At 49.5% G+C, this 17,852-nt stretch overlaps 1 protein-coding gene across 1 annotated transcript in view; it reads left to right on the forward strand.

Annotated features, from left to right (window-relative positions):
- The window catches only part of ZDHHC14 (zinc finger, DHHC-type containing 14), a 385,293-nt gene that overhangs the window by 309,173 nt on the left and 58,268 nt on the right, over positions 1-17,852 (forward strand). The gene's annotated exons all lie outside the window — the stretch shown is intronic.

The following is a 17,852-nucleotide window of genomic DNA, read 5'->3' on the forward strand; positions in this document are numbered from 1 at the left end:
TATAAGACAGGTGGGCCTGTGGGACCAGGGGACGTGGCTGACGTGGAGAGTAAGGGCAGACGGGGACAGCGGGGTAGAAGGTACATGGATTCCTTAGGAGAGATGCCGGGGAGCGCCTCTCTTCCCCTGAAGCCAGTTCAAAGAGCAGCTTTTCACATGCACCCCAGAGAAAGCCCTAAGAGAGGTCTTCCACATGTGCCCGAGAGAGAAGTCTCTGTGAGAGAGGCCCAAGAGTGTCCTCAGGGGAACTGACTATTAGAGGGGCCTTCTGTGTGTGCCTGAGAGAACCACCTATGAGGACCTTCCATGTGTACCCGAGAGAACCACCTAGGAGGGGCCTTCCATGTGTACCTGAGAAAGAGAACACCCTGTTGGGAGGCCTTCCCTGTGTACCTGAGAGTGTCCTCAGGGAGAACTGCCTATGAGAGGGATCTTCCATGTGTACCTGAAACACAGCTACCTAGGAGAAGGGCCTTCTGTGTGTACCTGAGAGTGTCTTCAGGGAGGCCCTTCCATATGTAGCTGAGAGAACCTCCTGGGAGAGGGACCTTCCACATGTGCCTGAGAGAACCAGCTAGGAGGGGCCTTCCATGTGTTCCTGAGAGAACCACCTAGGAGGGGCCTTCCGTGTGTACCAGATAGAACCACCTAGGAGGGGCCTTCCGTGTGTACCTGAGAGAGGGAACACCCTGCTGGGAGGCCTTCCCTGTGTGCCTGACAGTCAACTGTGCGTGCACGCCTCCTTGTGCCCATCAGAGCCAGCCTTGAGTGAGAGCAGACTTCTGCGTGTCCCTGCGAGAGGTTCCTCTGAGAACAGGGTTCTCACCGATTTTCAGAAGGAGATTGCCTGGCCTTTCTTTCTACGCCGTCTTCGTCTGGAAGCTCAGCTGAGAGCGTTCAGCATTCAGGCAGCACACAGGCTGCTGGTGGCTGTGCAGGAGGCACATGTCCTGAGAAGTGAGCCAGAATTCAAGGCTCGGACTCAAGGCCGTCCAGGTGGAACAGACACCTTGCGGGCCGTCCCCTGGGTTTCCGGGGCTCTAAGGCGTAGCGATGAGGGGAGAGTGCCCATCCTTCTCCCGCAGAGCCGCTGGGGGGTTCAGGCCACCTGGGAGGGGCGGCCTTGGAGTTGGCCTGGAGCTGAGCTCTACAAGCCTGTGTCAGCGAGCTGAGCCTCTGCCGGTTGCTGCATGGATCCAGCAGCAGCTGGTGAGGCTGCACAGAGTGAAGGGAACGGCAGGTCACACGGGCCTTTGGGGGCTTGGGGGGCCCAGAACGGAAGCGGTTACCGCTCCCTGCGGCCTCACCAGGCGTCCTTGATTGCGCCCTGAACTCTGCAGGCACAGGGGACCAGCTTTGTTCACATGCCTAGAACAAAGCGTTTTCCCGAGTGAGTGCCTCCGGGCCCAGCTGTCACCGGGAACCTGCAGAGCTGGCTGCAGCGTGGTGGCCTGTGAGAGGAGGGCCGGGCTGGCCACCATGCAGAGCTGCCCTCCATGCCCATGGGCGGCTGTACCACTCAGGCAGCCATGAGTGACCGGAACAGTGGTCAGTGTCAACTGGGAAGGAGGGCGGCTGCTCCGAACAGCCCCACCCCTGGTCCCATAAGCATCTGTGTTCATTCATCAACACTCTCTCAAGGTCAGTGCCAGGTCCACGTGCACTTGACAAAATACCTTGCCAGAGGACTCTAATGATGAGAGCATTTCAAAGTAGACTTTTAAGTAGATGATGTCCTGTTTTTGTTTTTATTCTATGTGTTTCCTGTTTAAAACAGAGGCGGTGGGTCTGAGACAGGTTTGGAGGAAGAGAACCCTCCCAGAGTATCAGCTGTGGGGCTTCTGGGGCCCCAGGACAGCTGGTCAGCCTGTCCTGAGTCAGTGCCCTCAGCATCCAAGCCCAGTGTTACTACGACAGCATGCAGGCCTGCCCGTCTCTCCGAGGGTCTCTGTGCTAACAGTCGCAGGTGGGCCTGTTTATTTTTGTCTGACTGAGGACAAGAAGTGCTCACCTTCCCTGTCAGGGACTCAGCATGACGTAGCTTTAAAACTGTTTATCCAATGCTAGGGAAGCCACAGCTATCCCCTCGTGAAGCCTCATTCTGTCGGCCTCACGTTCCCTTGTGGATGAGTCTCCCCTGACGAGCTCAGTCTGTTTCTGGCCCCTGTGTGTGCTTGGACCTAGTGTTCCTGTGTGTGAGTCTCCCCTGACGAGCTCTGTCCAGCCCTGGCCCCCGGTGTGTGCCGCGACCTTGTGCTCCTGTGTGGTGGGATCTTCATCCCCCTTCTGGGGTCCACCCTGCCCTTGGAGGCCTGACCTCGCTCCGCTCTCTCCTCAGTGCTCCAGGTTTATGGACTCCACAACCCATCATCACCCCTGCCCTGGACACTCCACAGAACGCTCCACGCTCAGACCTTGCTGTACAATCCCTGCTGCGGGCAGGCCCTTGGTGACAGTCCCTGTGTCATCCCCGCTGAGTAAGGGGCATCTTATCTCTCACTGACCCAGTGTTTTTGCCAAACATGAGGTCCTTCTCCAGGGACTGGTCCCTCCTGATAACATTCCGAAGTATGTGAGACAAAGCCCTCCCTCCTGGCTTCTGAGGAGCACTCTGACTGCACTTGCTCAAAGAGAGATTTGTTTGTTCTTTCGGCAGTCCTCGGGGTAGTCATTGTTCCTGCCGCTGGCACAGTTCAAAGAAATCGATTCTTCTTTGGTCATCCTTATCCATTGTTCTATTTTCACAGGCATGTGAAGCAGTTGAAAATACCAAGGCTTGAGGCAGGTGCACCTTAGTCCTTAAAGTTACATCCTTCCTCTTTAGCGCTTTAAAGAGTTCCTTGGCAACACATCTGTCCGATACAATACATTGTTGGATTTCTTCACTGTTGCCCCTGTGGGACTGACTCATGGCTGACTCTAGCTGGTTTTTGGAGGCTGTCAGTGGCGCGGGAGGAAATTGCCCATCCTTCTCCCAGGGAGCAGCTGGTGGATTCAAGCTGCCAGCCTTTGGGTTAGTAGTGAAGTTCGTTACCACTGTGAGTCTAGTTGATTGGACGCACATAAAGGCAACAACAAAAACAGCAAGCTCACTGGGTGTTGATGGTGAATCCAAGAAAAACGGATGGGCGGCAACTTCAATCTTCTCCATTTATTACACTCTTGGGAGGTTTTACATTTTCTTTATGTTAAGCTGTAATCCAGTCTAAAAATACTAGCTTTTTCCCCAACTGGACACTGCAAGTTATGTCGCCAGTCCTTTGCGTTTGATTATCTTTGTTTAAAAGATAGTGTTTAAATGATGGTCTTCTAACTACGGTGACTCCCGGACGTGCCGACATGTGTCTCTGAACGACAGGAACCCCATGCTGTCTCCATGCTTTGTTAGCATCCCAGCCGTATCTGCTGGCCTGAATCTCAGGCAGGTGGGGACTCAGGTGGAGTTTCATCCTCAATTCTGGGCTCCCCAGTCCTGAGATTACCCAACTCTATAAACGCACCTGTTCTCATAAATCCTTTTATCTGGAGCATCTGCTCAGAGCCCCGCCCACCTTCCTGATTTTGCACACAATTGACCTCAATTCTGAGAGAGTTTTATTTAGCCATAAATTCGGAGCATTTTGTTTGGAAGGAGCCTCTTCTAAAACACCCAGCTTGCTAAGACCCAGAAGCCCACCCAGCAGCTCTGTGGGGAGATGACTGGCCGTGTCCTCCGTAGACAGCGGAGCCTAAAAAACATGACATGGTGATCTGCCCAACCGCACAGGCTTGCTGTGAGGGGAAACGGACTCAGGCAGCCGACAGCACCAGGTGGACACATCACTGCTGGCTTTTGAAGGAGTCATGTCATTGACCAGATCCTGGCTCAGGACACAGCTCCCTGTCCCTCGGGTGATGCCGAGTCTTTGCTACAAGACCTAGGAGCACTTGACTTTGGGGAAGCAGGCATAAAAGGCATATTATTTCCCAGTTGTGTATGTGTTGTTGTTGTTGTTGTTGTTGTTGTTGTTATGTGCTATTGAGTTGCCTGCAACTCATAGTGACCCTGTCTACAACAGCCCCAAACACTACTCTATCCCTTGCCAATCTTACTGTTTCCGACATGCCTATCCTCATTACCCCAGTGGCTGAATTAATCCACCTCATAGAGGGCCTTCCTCTCCTGCGCTGTCCCTCCACCCTCCCAAGCATGATGTCCCTCTCCAAGAACCAGTCCCTCCTTACAACATGTCCAAATTATGTCAGACGAAGCCTCACCTTCTTCAGGACAAACTTGTTTGTTCTCCTAACAGTCCATGGTATATTCAATACTCTTCTCCAGCACCACAGCTAAAGGTATCAATTCTCCTTTTATTATCCCTAGTCATTGTTCAGCAGTTTGATGCATAGCAAGTGATTTCAAAGAGCATGGCAATGGCCTGGATCAGGCGCACCTTAGTCTCCAGACTGACATCGTTGCTCTTCAGTACTCTAGAGAGGTGTCTGGCATCACAGTTTCCCACTGCAATTCATCTTTTAATTTCCTGGCTGCTGGTACCAAGAGTGTGTGTGTAGTCTAAGGATTTTTAAGAGCCTTCAAATCACTGGCTTCATCTTTATAGTATACGCATGAAATAATCCTGTTCCTAAACTCTGGTGGCCCGAGTGGCAAGAAGCTGTGCTGCAATCCTGAAGGCATGCAGTTCAAGGCCACCAGCTGCTCCATAGAAGAAGAATGGGCAGTTTCCTCACGTGCGATTAACTGCCTCTGAAAACCCACCCGAGGGTCAGCTATGCGTCAATTCCGACTCTACAGCACAACAACAATAAACCATTTTTTAATGGGTGAACCTGTGGAAGAAGAAAAAAAAGTCGAGTGGCAGTGAACAGGCATGAGAAGAAATGGGTTTAGACCTTTGACAGTTCCACTTAACATTCACTTACTTCCCTGTTCCCTGTAAATCAGCTTCTGTCCCATCGTTGGTATCGTTATGTGCCATTGAGTCAGAACCAACTCACACGTGACCCTGAGTGATTTTCAGAGACTGTAAATCACATGGAAGGAAGTTGCCCCGTCTTTCTACAGTAGAACGGGTGATGGATTCGAACTGCCTGCCTTTGGGTTGGCAGTTCAGCTCCTTACCCACTAGGCCACCAGAGCTCCTGCACTACTTCATAGGGCAGATGTAAACAAAAGCCCGAATGCACGTCAGCTGAGTCCCTTCTAACTCACAGTGACCTTCCTCCGGGTGTCTGTGGCTGGGAATGCTAATGAGAGGAGACCGTCCAGCCTTCTGCTGAGCTGCTGGTGGGTGGGAGCCGGCAGAGGCCCCCAGCCTGTCGCTAGAGATCAGCCACCAGGGCCCCTCAGGGAAGATCAAGGGCGAGTGAATTAAAGGATGCGACCGAGTACTGAAAACATTTTACAAAAGAAGATTGCCGTTGAGCTGATTGTGACCCTGCAGGACAGAATGGAACCACCCCCCGCGTTGTCCACGGCTGTAAACAGTCATAGAATCTGCCCGTCGCTTCTTTGTCCCCAGGTGCAGCTGGTGGTGGACAACCACCGACCTTTCAGTTTGCTGTCCAGTGCTTCATCCACCCTCTGAGTGTTGCCGTCATTTTACTGTGAGGTAGAGCTGTTACTAATTTCAAGGCCACAACATTTGCTAGGGGGAGCTCTGGTGCCATAGTGGATATGGGGGTTGTGCCGCCAGCCCAAAGGTGGCTGGTTTGAATCCACCGGCTGCTCTGGGGGAGAAAGATGAGCAATAGCCTGTCTGATTTACAACCTCTGAAAAATCCCTGAAGGGTCAGCTGTGGTTCCAGCTAAGCAGAACTGAGAGACAGACAGAGAGACAGACATCTTCCAGAGAGAAGCCCTGGTGGTGCAGCTCTTGAGCAAAGTTTGTTTCATACCCAGTGATAGTGCTTTCCCCGTCTTCCTCCCACTTCTAAGCGGTGCTCTCTTGGCTTCTCTGTGCTGGAGCCTTTTCTCCTTTTTAAAAACCAACTACACAATCATCCCTTGAGCTGTCCCACTTTCCCGCCTGTCAAGATTTCTTTCTACCCCCTCTACGCGACCTGAGAACGGATCCCACGCAGTCTTGGGGACTTCACAGTTACCTGAAAAGTGGGCGGAGGGTTTTAAGGAGAATTGATGCCTTTGAGCTGTGGTGCTGGAGAAGAGTATTGAGAGTACCATGGACTGCTAGGAAAACAAACAGATTATCCTGGAAAGGGTTAAACCAGGCGGCTCCTTGGGGGCAAGGATTCTGAGGCTCTGTCTAACATGCCTTTGGACATGTTGTAAGGAGGGACCGGTCCTTGGAGAGGGACATCATGCTTGGGAGGGTGGAGGGATGGCATAGGAGGGAAAGGTCCTCTATGAGGTGGATTGATTCAGTGACTGGGGTAATCGGGGTGGGTGTGTCAGAGGCAGTGCGTTTGGCGCAAGACAGAGCGGAGTTTAGGGCTGTTGTACATAGGGTCGCTATGAGTCGCAAGCAACTCGACGGCACATAACAGCAACAACACACAGTTATCTCTGCTTCCCCTCAGTGGGCCTGACTCACAGGCTAACAAACTTTAAAACATTTACATCCCAGAGCATGGGTGGACCTCCTGGCGGAAGCAGACCCTGCCCTAGAATTGGAAACCAGAGTTAGAAGCAAAGTTAGCCAAGCCTGGAAAATGGGAGAAATTAATATGAGTAAAATTGCAAAATAATGACAAAGGCAGCGCAGGAGCCAGAGAGCCCCCGTGGGAACAGTCGGATAGCGCCACGTGTCCAGTGAGCACTGCTGTCCAGGGTGACATTGCAGTGGTGAAGGGCACAGTGTTCTCCCCAGTGTCGGGGAGTGAATTGTGTCACCCCAGAAACACCTGGTGTAAGTCCTAGTCTCTGTGCCTGAGGTTCTGATTCCATCCTTTTGAGCAGAAGCTCAGGAAGAGACAAGGACCAGAGCAGATATAAAGAGACAGACCTTGTCTGCAGCCAGCACCCTGAATTCAGGTGGCTGGTGGCTTAGTGGTAAGGAGTTGTACAGCCAGCTAAAAGGCACGTGGTTCAGATCCACCAGCAGCTGCAAGGGAAGAGGAAGGGCTGTCCGCTTCTGTGCCATTTACAGCCTCTGGGGGGTCAGCCGTGAGGTGTTTCCAGCTCAGTTACACATGACCACAGCCAAGACCCCAGCAGGGACTGAGAGGCCGGCAGCCTGTGCAGGTGGTGGGAACACAGTCGTGTTTGCATTTGCTTTATGCTTCACACTCAGCTGACTAATCCACCTTTTTTTTCTTATGAGTAAACTGGGCTACAGTATAGGGAGACCAGCCAGTGCCTCTGAGTGACCTCCAGCTCCTGGCCACCTCGTGTGTGTCAGGCCAGAATGTGCCCCCGCTTCCTCACTGGCTGGTTCCTTGTAAGTCAATCTCCAGGTCTTTCTTCCAAGGCTCCTCATCATTCGCACCACTCAGGGCTCGCTCTGTGGAAGGGCTCTGAGGCCCCAGTCAGCAGATGGGTGTCTGCATGGTGCTTCTCCATAAAATCAAGCAGGTAGAAGTCACTCAGATGGGATTCAGCTGAGATGAGAATCAGCGGAGGTGAGAGAGCGGGGAGGAAATAACTGATGATGGCATGACCCGTTCGCCCGAGGTGAACCCTCAGTCCCCACAGCCCGGTGGACTCGCCTTCACCGTCCACAGCCCCGGGCCGCTTCACCGAATCGGGGGCGCCTTCATCACAAGTCGCCACTCCTTCTGATTGCTTTGCTGAGACCGAACCGTCTTTTCACACAGTCCAGTACTTCTCTAAGTTTTATGTTGGTTCACATACAAGATTCGTATACATCGTGTTCACTCATGTACATGGTGTTTCACACATTCCTTCATTCATAATGTGTTTCCTACAAAGCATTCATGCACTCTTTCATACCATTAATAATCATTGCTCGATGCCTACACTTCCCCTCTCTTTCCAGGTCCCCCCATTGGGTCTTCCCTAATTCCTTCACCCCGTCCCTCTGCCCACCAGGCTCCATCACCCCGGTGATTGCCCCCCTACACCCTCTGCCCCTTTTCCCCTCCTGTTTTGGACTTTTATACACATATTACTAGTCACCCATGTAATTTTACATTAATGGTCTTATGCGGTATTTCTCCTTCTGAGAACTGAATTGAGGGTTGAGTACGTCTTGATGAAGGACAAGTGTCCTCAGACCTGCACTGAGTGTTTGCTTCACCTGATGTGAGGAGGCCGAGAGACTGTCATGGCAAATGCCCATCACAGGCAGCCCCATTCAGTCAGGGGCCTCGTTCCTATAGATCTGCTGTACCTGTGACATTCAGGAGAAACTCCCAGCATCATACCCCAGACGTGCTGGTCCAGGAGGAGAGGACCAAGTCCTCAGGAACCCCCGGACACAGTGCCCAGCAGAGAGTAGGCACAGGAAGCAGTAATGGGTGCAGAGTTCCAGATGAAATACTATGTAACCTAGGAGAGTACAGATAGCATTAAGCTGAGTGACATAACTCAGTCTTGTAAGGACAAATACTACCTAAAACCATTGTTGCAAAACCAGAAGGATAATTGAGCGTAAATATGTGTAATTGTTCAAAAGGGAGAAGAGAGAGAGAGGGAAGCGATGGAAGAAGAAGGGTGGAAATCACCAGGGTGGCAAAGGCTAGCGGGCAGGTGAAGGCTTAGGGAGGTGTGAGGGAATAGGTATGATTCAAAGATCAGGTAATGATATGCATGTTCTTGTTGTGTACCGTTGAGTAGGAGCCAAGCCATAGCCGACGCTCCAGTGGGTTTTCAGAGGCAGTTAATTACACAGGAGACTGCCTGGCCTTCTCTCGAGGAGCAGCTGGTGCCTTCGGTATTGCAGTGCAGCTTCTTCTTGTCTCTAGACCAGCAGAGCTCCCTAATGATAGGCAAAGATCAACAGTAATTATGGGGGAGCTCTGGTGGCCTAGTGGCAAGAAGCTGCACTGCAATCCCAGAGGCACTCAGTTCAAGCAAGTCTACCAGATGCTCTGCTGGAGAAGGAGGTATATTCTCCTCCTGAACCAGTCAGATCCAATTTGATGGTACACAAAAAAATAATAAAATAAAATTTTTTTTTAAAAATAGTAAGTATATAAAATGCCATGTGCTTGAGTGACTGTCTGAAACACCATGTAAGTGAAAGATTGTACAAAACACCATGTGTGTGAGTTGTTGTATGCAAATCAACAAAAACAGTACTGAGGGGAAGACTTGGGCTCAAAGACCAGCTCTCCACTTGCAGCTTCCTTATCTGTAAAATGGGAGTAATAGCATCAGCCCCCCGTTATTCTGTGGAAAGCACCACTTGCTTGCTGAAGGTGAGGATGACTTGAAGCACTTACTGCAGAAGGTTAAACACTACAGCCTTCAATACGGATTCCATCTAAACATCAAGGAATCAAAAATCCTAGCCACTGAATGGACAGATAACATCATGATAGAAGGAGAAAAGATTGAAACTGTCAATGACTTCACCTTCCATGAAGCCACAATCAGAACACTTGGTACCGGCAGTTCGGAGATCAAGAAATGAATTACACTGGGGAAAATCTGTAGTCATGGACCTCTCCAAATTATTGAGGAGCAATGGTGTCAGTTTGAGGACTAAGGTGATACCTGATTCAGACCCTGGTCTTATCAGTCACTTACTATGCATCTGAGAGCCAGACAGTGAATTAGGATGAAAGAATAGTTGATGCCTTTGAACTCTGGTGTTGAAGAAGACTACTAAATATCCCATGAACTGTCAAAAGAATTGTCTTGGAGAAGGTATCACCAGAGTGCTCCTTGAAGACAATGATAAAGCTGCTTCTCACATACTTTGGGAGAACTGCCAGGAGAGGTTATTCTTTGGAGAAGGACATCATGCTTGGAAAGGGGGCTGGAGGTCAAGGAGAGGAAGACCCTCAACCAGGTGGATGGACACAGTGACTGCGGCAGTGAGCTCAAGTGTGTCAGAGACGATGAGGACGGCACAGGAGAGGACACGGCTCGGATCTGTGGTTCGTAAGGTCGCTGTGAGTTGTACTCGACTTGACAGCACCTAATAGCAACAACATGGCTTTAATGAGACTAAGGGAGCAGTTCATGGAGAGCACAGGGCTGGCACAGTGAGGACTCTTAAGTGCCCAGTGAAATGAGGAGTACGTGGAGAGTGGCACAGCTGAGGCTGCCTGTCTGAAAGCTGGCTAGTCTTTGAACACATGACACTGCCGTTATAACTTAGATTTTATCAGATTTACAGCAGCGTGAATTCCTTAGTGTCTGACAACTTGATCATCCAGTGTTTTAGTGTTATATTTAGTTGTTCCTTTTCCTCAACTTGATGTTTTATGTGGGATCATTAAAGGTCACACCTAACAGTATGTACCACTGTGTTCCACCATCCTTCTCTCTTTCCTCTCTCTCTCTCTCTCTCTCACACACACACACACACACATACGCAGAGCAAAGTTATTCTTCACTATTTGATACCTTTCTCCAGATTTCTTGGCACAACTTGGTGAGCACATCCAGGGCAGCATCTGTTAGCTGAAATATGTCAATTGATATACCATCTATTCCTGGGGCCTTCTTTTTTGCTATTTCCTTCAAAGCAGCTTGAACTTCTCCCTTCATCACCATAGGCTCTTGCTCATATGTTGTTTCATGAAATTCTTCTGTGTCTGCCAATTCCTTTTGATACAGTGACTCAGTATATTCTTTCCATCTTCTTGTAATACTTCCTGGATCATTTAATATTCTGCTGAAAGCATCCTTCATTATAGCAACTCGAGGTTTGAATTTGTTCTTCAGTTCCTTGAGCTTAAGAAATGCTGAGCGAGTTCAGCCCTTTTGATTTTCTGACTCCAACCCCTTATACATTTCATTGTAATATTTTGCTTTGTCATCCCGTGCTGCCTTTTGAAATCTTCTATTCAACTCTTCAGTATCTTGAATTCTTCCCTCTGCTTTGGCTTCTCTGCGCTCCAATGCAATTTTCAGAGTCTCTTCTGACATCCATTTTGGTCTTCTCTTCCGTCTTTATAATGAACGTTTGCACTCTTCTTGAATGATACCCTTGATATCCTCCCACAACTCATCTGGTCTTCACTCATTAGTGTTCAAGGCCTCAAAGTACTGAAGAGCAGTGGTGTCTCTTTGGAGACTAAGGTGCGTCTGATACAGGCCATGGTCTTCGCAATCACCTGTTATGCATCAGAGGGTTGAACAATGACTAAGGAGGATAGAAGGAGAATTGATGCCTTTGAGCTGTGGTGCTGGAGAAAAGTATTGAGGGTACCATGGACTGCTAGGAAAACAAACAGATTCATCCTAGAGAGGGTTAAACCAGGCTGCTCCTTGGAGGCAAGGATTCTAAGGCTCCGTCTAACATACTTTGAACATGTTGCAAGGAGGGACCGGTCCTTGGAGAGGGACATCATGCTTGGGAAGGTGGAGGGACAGTGCAGAAGGGGAAGGCCCCCTGTGGGGTGGATTGATTCAGTGACTGGGGTAATCGGGATGGGTGTATCGGAGATGGTGCGATTGGCACAGGACAGAGTAGAGTTTAGGGATGTTGTACATAGGGTCGCTATGAGTCGCAAGCGATTCGATGGCACATAACAACAACAACATTGATACGTTTAACAAGTGCTTAAATGAACTTAAATGTAATTCAACTTACTGCATTTAAATATGTTTTCGTTTTCAACTGTACTTTTTAAAATAAGAAGTTTAATTTTTCAACTATTTTGTTCTACTTTGAACAGCAGTCAACATTTATGGTAGTAAGAATCACAAAATCAGATGATGTATAGCTTGAGGAAATTTGCTTCAGAAGACCTGTTGAAAGTTTTAAAAAGTGAAGATGTCACTTTGGTTGATAAGGTGACTTGAACCATGATATTTTCATATACCTAATTTTCAATAAGCCTCTCCTATACCAAACATAATGCCCCCTCCTGGTGATATGTTCCAAGTAAACAGGCCAAAGTCTATCTTCCTTCTAAAGACCATTCTGTCTGTGTTGTTCCTAAGATAGACTTACTCATTCTTGCGGCAGCCTGTGGTATATTAAATATTCTTACTAACACCACAATTTAAGTCCATCAGTCTGTTTTTTATTTTATGGCTTAGCTTTTCAACTGCACTTTTACAGGCCTGATTTCACATGAGTCACGAGATGATTAGCGAAATTGGCTCGATTTAGGAACTGGCCTTTCTATTGTGTGTTGTTCTGCTAACTGAAAGGCCATGCAGCTTCGGTAGTTCGAATCTACCATCTATCCCAAGGGAGAAAGATGAAGCGTCGTGCCCACATGAAGATTTATAACCTCACTAACCGGGCGGGGGCCACTAAAAATTGAAACTGACTTGATGACAATAAGTCTGATGCCACCTAGGTTGTTGCTGTTTGGTGCCATCGAGTTAAGTGCGACTCATAGTGACCCTGTGAACAACAGATGAGAACCCTTTCCCTTCCTGCGCCGTCCTCACAATCTCTGACACACTTGAACCCATCGCTGCAGTCACTGTGTCAGTCCACCTGGTTGAGAATCTCTCTCTTTCGTTGACCCTCACATCGTGTCCCTCTCCAAGGAATAGCCACTCCTAACAACACAACCAAAGTGTGTGAGACAAAGTTTACCATCCTCGCTTGCAGGGAGCACTTTGGCTGCACTTTCTCCAGGACACGCTTCGTTGTTCTGTTGTCAGTCCATTCAGAGCTCTTCTCCAGCACCAAGGTCAAAGACATCGATTCTCCTGCCACCTTTATTCATTGTCCAGCTCTCAAATGCATGGTGTTCTGTATGACCTTTTTTTCCCTTCTCCCAATTCCCAGGAGTTCCTGTGCAGCGCAAACTGTTAACACACTTAGTTGCCAACTCAAAGGTAGATTTTAATCCGTTCAGAAGTAACTTGGAAGGAAAGAAACTTTTTAGGAAAATCATGAAAAAATTACTTACATAAAATCAAACCCTGAATATTCAGTGGAGACCTGTTTCACTCTAGCATGCGTGCAATTTCGAGAGTGAGAATCAGCCATCTGGAGCTGGGATTATTCCTGGTTTGCTGCTCTGGCTGGACTGTGGTCTGCCCAGAGGATGGGCCAGCTGCCTGTGGAATGCAGTTTCTGCCCCGCTGGACTTCAAATGTGATCTTTATCATCCTTGGACCCCACTTCCTTAGGCCTCCGTAACAGCCCAACTCTTGGAAGGTCCCCAGCTCTTAGCACGTTTAAACGCACCACCCTTGCCTCTGGACGCCTTCAGGCAAAACTGTGATTTCCTGTGATATTTCAGTGCATCTTTCTGCACCGTCCACTTTGAATCCATGTCAGTGTTTCTCATGTTTTGGCCTCCTCTTCATAGTAAAGTATCCTCCAGGCGTCTAGTCTTTTAATCTGAAGAGTGGGGATCTGATGACCTCGTGTGTAGGGAATTGGGATGCCAACTCAAAGGTGGCAGCCCCTGTCCGAACCCACCAGGAGCTCCACAGGAGAAAGGTGGACAGCCTCCTCCCACGTGATTTACAGCCTCTGACAACCCACTAGAGGGTCAACTGTGAGTCAGTTCTGACTCTACGGCAGTGAGTGAGAATAATTGGGTTTCAGAGCTGAGATGGGCCCTCCAACTCCCAGGGGCCCTCACCTGTCCCCCTCGCCTCCTCACCGGGAAGGTGTGGGAATGCCACCTAATGGAATCTAAGTTAGAGAAAATGATTGGTGCAGAATGCAGGCGGTAACAGGTCCTCCAGAGCGGCAGCTTTAAACATTAGTAATGTTATTACTATTACTATATTTATTGTATATTTCTATTTGTCATGTATTACTATATTGTTATTAAATACAGTCAAGTTGGACCAACTCAGCTGACCATCCTTGGTAGATTTTCAGAGGCTGTAAATTGCAGAGAAGGAGATTGCCCATCCTTCTCCTATGGAGCAGCTGGTGGATTTGAACCGTGTACCTTTGGGATGGCAGTGCGGCTCCTTACCACTAGGCTCGCAGAGCTCCCTATATAGTAATCTATATTACTACTACTACTACTACTGCTACTACTACTTATTATTATTATTATTAATATTACCTTAATGAAATAGGGCCAAACCTTTTCCTAAACTACTGTCTCACTGGCCATTTAAATGAAGCCTTCTTCCCCTTCTCCAAACCTGGGTGCTGGATGACTTTCCAGGTTGCTTCCACATTCTTGGAATCTACCACAGCTTCAAGGTCACCAGTCTACCCCCAGGAGCTTTTAATGAAGCCACCTGCACCTCCCATAGTGGAATGAGGCATCAGGATTGGAGGAAGACTCATCAACAACCTGCATTATGCTGATGATAGAACTTTGCTTGCTGAAAGTGAGGAGGATATGAAACACTTACTGCAGAATATTAAGGACTACAGCCTTTGGTATGGACCACACTCAACATCAAGAAAACAGAGGTCCTCCCTCCATGACCAAGAGTCAACATTACAATAGAGGAGAAGGGATTGAAGCTGCCAATGATTTCACCTTGCAGAGATCGGCAATCAACACCCTTGGTACCAGTCGGCAGTCAAGAAATCAAGAGACGTACTGCACTGGGCAAGTCCACTGTCAGGGACTTCTCCAAAATGATTAAGAGCAATGAGTCAGTCTGAAGACCAAGGCGCACCTGATTCAGGTCATGACCTTCTCAGTTAGGCAGTTATGCATCGGAGAGCTGGACAATGAATAAACAGGACAGAAGAAGAATCGATGCCTTTGCTTAGTGGTGCTAGAGAAGAGTACTGAATATTCATGGGTTGTCAAAAGAACAAACATATATGGTCTGAAAAAGGTGCAGCCAGAGTGCTCCTTGGAGGCAAGGATGACCAAGCTTCATCTTTCACACTTTAGACACGTAGCTAGGCGAAGCTATTCCTTGGAAAGGAACACCATGCTTGGAAAGATGGAGGGTCAGCAAAGGAGAGGAAGACCCCCAACGAGATGGACTGACACGGTGACTTCAGCAATGGGCCCTAGTGTGTCAGAGACGAGGAGGATGGCACAGGAGAGGGCAGGGTTCAGGATGGCTGTTCATAGGGTCACTCTGAGCCGTGCTCAGCTCTGTGGCACCTAACAACAACAACAGCGTCCACATTAGCACGACAGGTCACTGCCGCCCACTCTTTTAGCTGGCTGGTCAGATGCTTTCCAGCACCTTCCCGCTTTAGTCCGGCCTTCTCTGAATGTCCTCAGGTGTCACTGCTCTTGGGTCATGGTGAACAAAGTGTAACCTCGAAGCCCTGTCTGGTCCTGGACATGCTCATGGCTGTTGTAGTGACTGTGTCCTCCTTGGGGCCGTAGTGTCTGTCCAGCGCTTGGTCAGCCTCCCTCATGTTCTCTCATGTCCTGCTGCTTTCCACCACCCCTCAGGAGAAGGCTGGACAGTCTCCTCCCAGGGGATGTACAGCTTCTGAAAACCACTGGAGGGTCAGCTGTGAATGGAGTCCGACATACAGGCTTTGGGTTTGAGAGCTATTTTCTATTTTTTTTTACTTGACCAACAATGATGGCCTTTTCTAGCGAAGATCTTTCTTGGTGGTATATGCAAATTAAGCAAGCCCAAAAGGTACAATTGTATTTCAGGTGTGTCACCTGGCAGCTGGGAGGAGCAGCTGCCTGTAAACCAGCTGATGCCTTTTTTCTTTCTTTACTAAACACATCTATTGAATGTCTGCTCCGCGCCAGGCACTGGGAGATGGCAGGGTCTCAAGGCAGCTGGAAGTATTCCCAGGCTTGACACGTCACCTGAGAGAAAGAAGGCGATGTCATTATCCCCAAAGGAAGGCGTGTCAACAGAGACAGAGGCATAGGTGCCCAGCCAGGTGACCAGGTGACTCAGGCCTCATGATTTTAGGGAACTTGCTTGTCTGGTAAACCCCACTCCTCTGCATGCGGTTGTACGTGCACACGGTCCTCCCTTTCCTCTGCGGCAGAGCACAGACCACAGCACCTTTGTTCAGGGCTTGGGTCTCACTCTTTATAAGAGAGGCTGCTGTCTGAGCCCCCTCCCTTCAGGGCTGACCTCAGCCTTATCTCAAGGTCTGTGGCAGCAACTCCAGAGGGGTGCTTCAAAGGGTCTCCCTTTCATACACAGAGAGAGAGAGAGATGCCTCTGTCGTCTCTTCTATCCCAGAGACCCCATTCAGTCTTTCCATTCAAAACACAAAGTACTCTCCAACAATAGACAGCAGTTTGAAACTTCTCAGACATGGTTTCATGCAACACGCTTTGCTGCCTGTTCTTTTCCCATCTCTGCTCTCAGATGTTCATCCTGCACGCTGGGCCTCTAGGGGCTGTGGAGCCTCTACTGCAGCTCTCCCCCCACCGCCCCTGCAGCCCTCCTTCCCTGCTCAGCGGGTGCTGTGGGGCCTCTGCTGCAGCCCCCTGGCCCTCCTTCCCCACTCAGCAGGTGCCAAATCCCATGTTCTTTTGCCCAGAAAACCAAGAAACACAAACCAAATAGCACCTCCCCCTTTACTCCTCTCTGTTCAGAAGACAGCTCCCTGGATCCCAGCTTTCCTCCAAGTGGGAGCCAGCAGGGTCAGAGCAGAGGGCAGCTCCTCGCCCCGTGACCAAGCAGGGTGGCTGTGTCCCGTATTTGCCCTTGACTCAAAGGGGAGAATGCTTTACGCTGCCAACAGTGGTGATTGGACAGTCTGATATGAAGACTGACTGAGTCTTTCCAGGAAGTCGTTCTTTAGGACTGAGGAAACTATGTTGTTGTTATGTTGTTAGGTGCCATCAAGTAGAGTACAGCCCATCGTGACCCTAAGAACAACAGATGTGAACCCTGTCCTGTCCTACACCATCCTCATTTCTGACACACTCGAGCCCATTGCTGTTATCACTGTGACAGTCCGTCTGGTTGAGGGTCTTCCTGTCCTTCACCGACCCTCCACCTTCCCAAGCATGATGTCCCTTTCCAAGGCATAGCCTCTCCTAGCCACATGCCCGGAGTATGTGAGTGGAACTTCATCATCTTTCCCTCCAAGGAGCACTCTGGCTGCACCCTCTCCAAGACACATCTATTCATTCTGTTGGCCGTCCACAGGATGTTCAGTGCTGTTCTCCAACACCACAGCTCAAAGGCGTCCCTTTTTCTTCAGTCATCCTACTTCGACTACATTTGGGGAGGGGACCGGAAGTTACTTTTTGGGCATAGAAGTTCTCGCTTGGGCTTGCCAAGTTTGGGATACCAGTCAGTCATTGTGAGTCTGGGGAAGCAGCCACATTGGCGTCTTTGGTGTTCTGTTGGCATCCAGAGGACCAGGATGTAGAGAGATTCCCAGTGGGAGAGAGTCTACATAGAAGAGACCCGGGCCTGGTCGAGTAGGGGTCCCCTCAGAGAGGAGACAGAGCAGGGTGATGGTGCCTGGAGGGAGAGCAGGCCAGCTCAGAGCCAGCAGTGTGCAGACACCACCAAGCCACTTCCTTGTGCCTCAGATAGGTCCTTAGGGCCACCCAGATGCTTCACCAATGCTTGTTCAACAAGCCCGGTGGAAGATATGACAAAAAAGTGGACTTTTTCAGTGAGCCTACATTTATAGTGGAGCTTTAAGGAGATGAGAAGGTTTTTAGTAATACATTTCCAGTTACAGACTATTTTCAGCGCAGTTAGTAATAAGACAGCAAGCCACTGCCACCAACAAGCCAGGCCCCTGTTACTCATAGTCATTGCCAAGCATGTCTCCACCATCATCACCAAGCTACCTCAGTGTCCCACGGTCATCACCAAGCCAGTCCCCGGGTGTCCACGGCCATCGCTGAGCCAGTCCACGGCCATCGCCGAGCCAGTCCCCGGGTGTCCACGGCCA

This window comes from Elephantulus edwardii, unplaced genomic scaffold, assembly GCF_000299155.1.
Source record: "Elephantulus edwardii isolate Elephantulus edwardi_28Jun2011 unplaced genomic scaffold, EleEdw1.0 scaffold00024, whole genome shotgun sequence".
Taxonomy (NCBI): domain Eukaryota; kingdom Metazoa; phylum Chordata; class Mammalia; order Macroscelidea; family Macroscelididae; genus Elephantulus; species Elephantulus edwardii.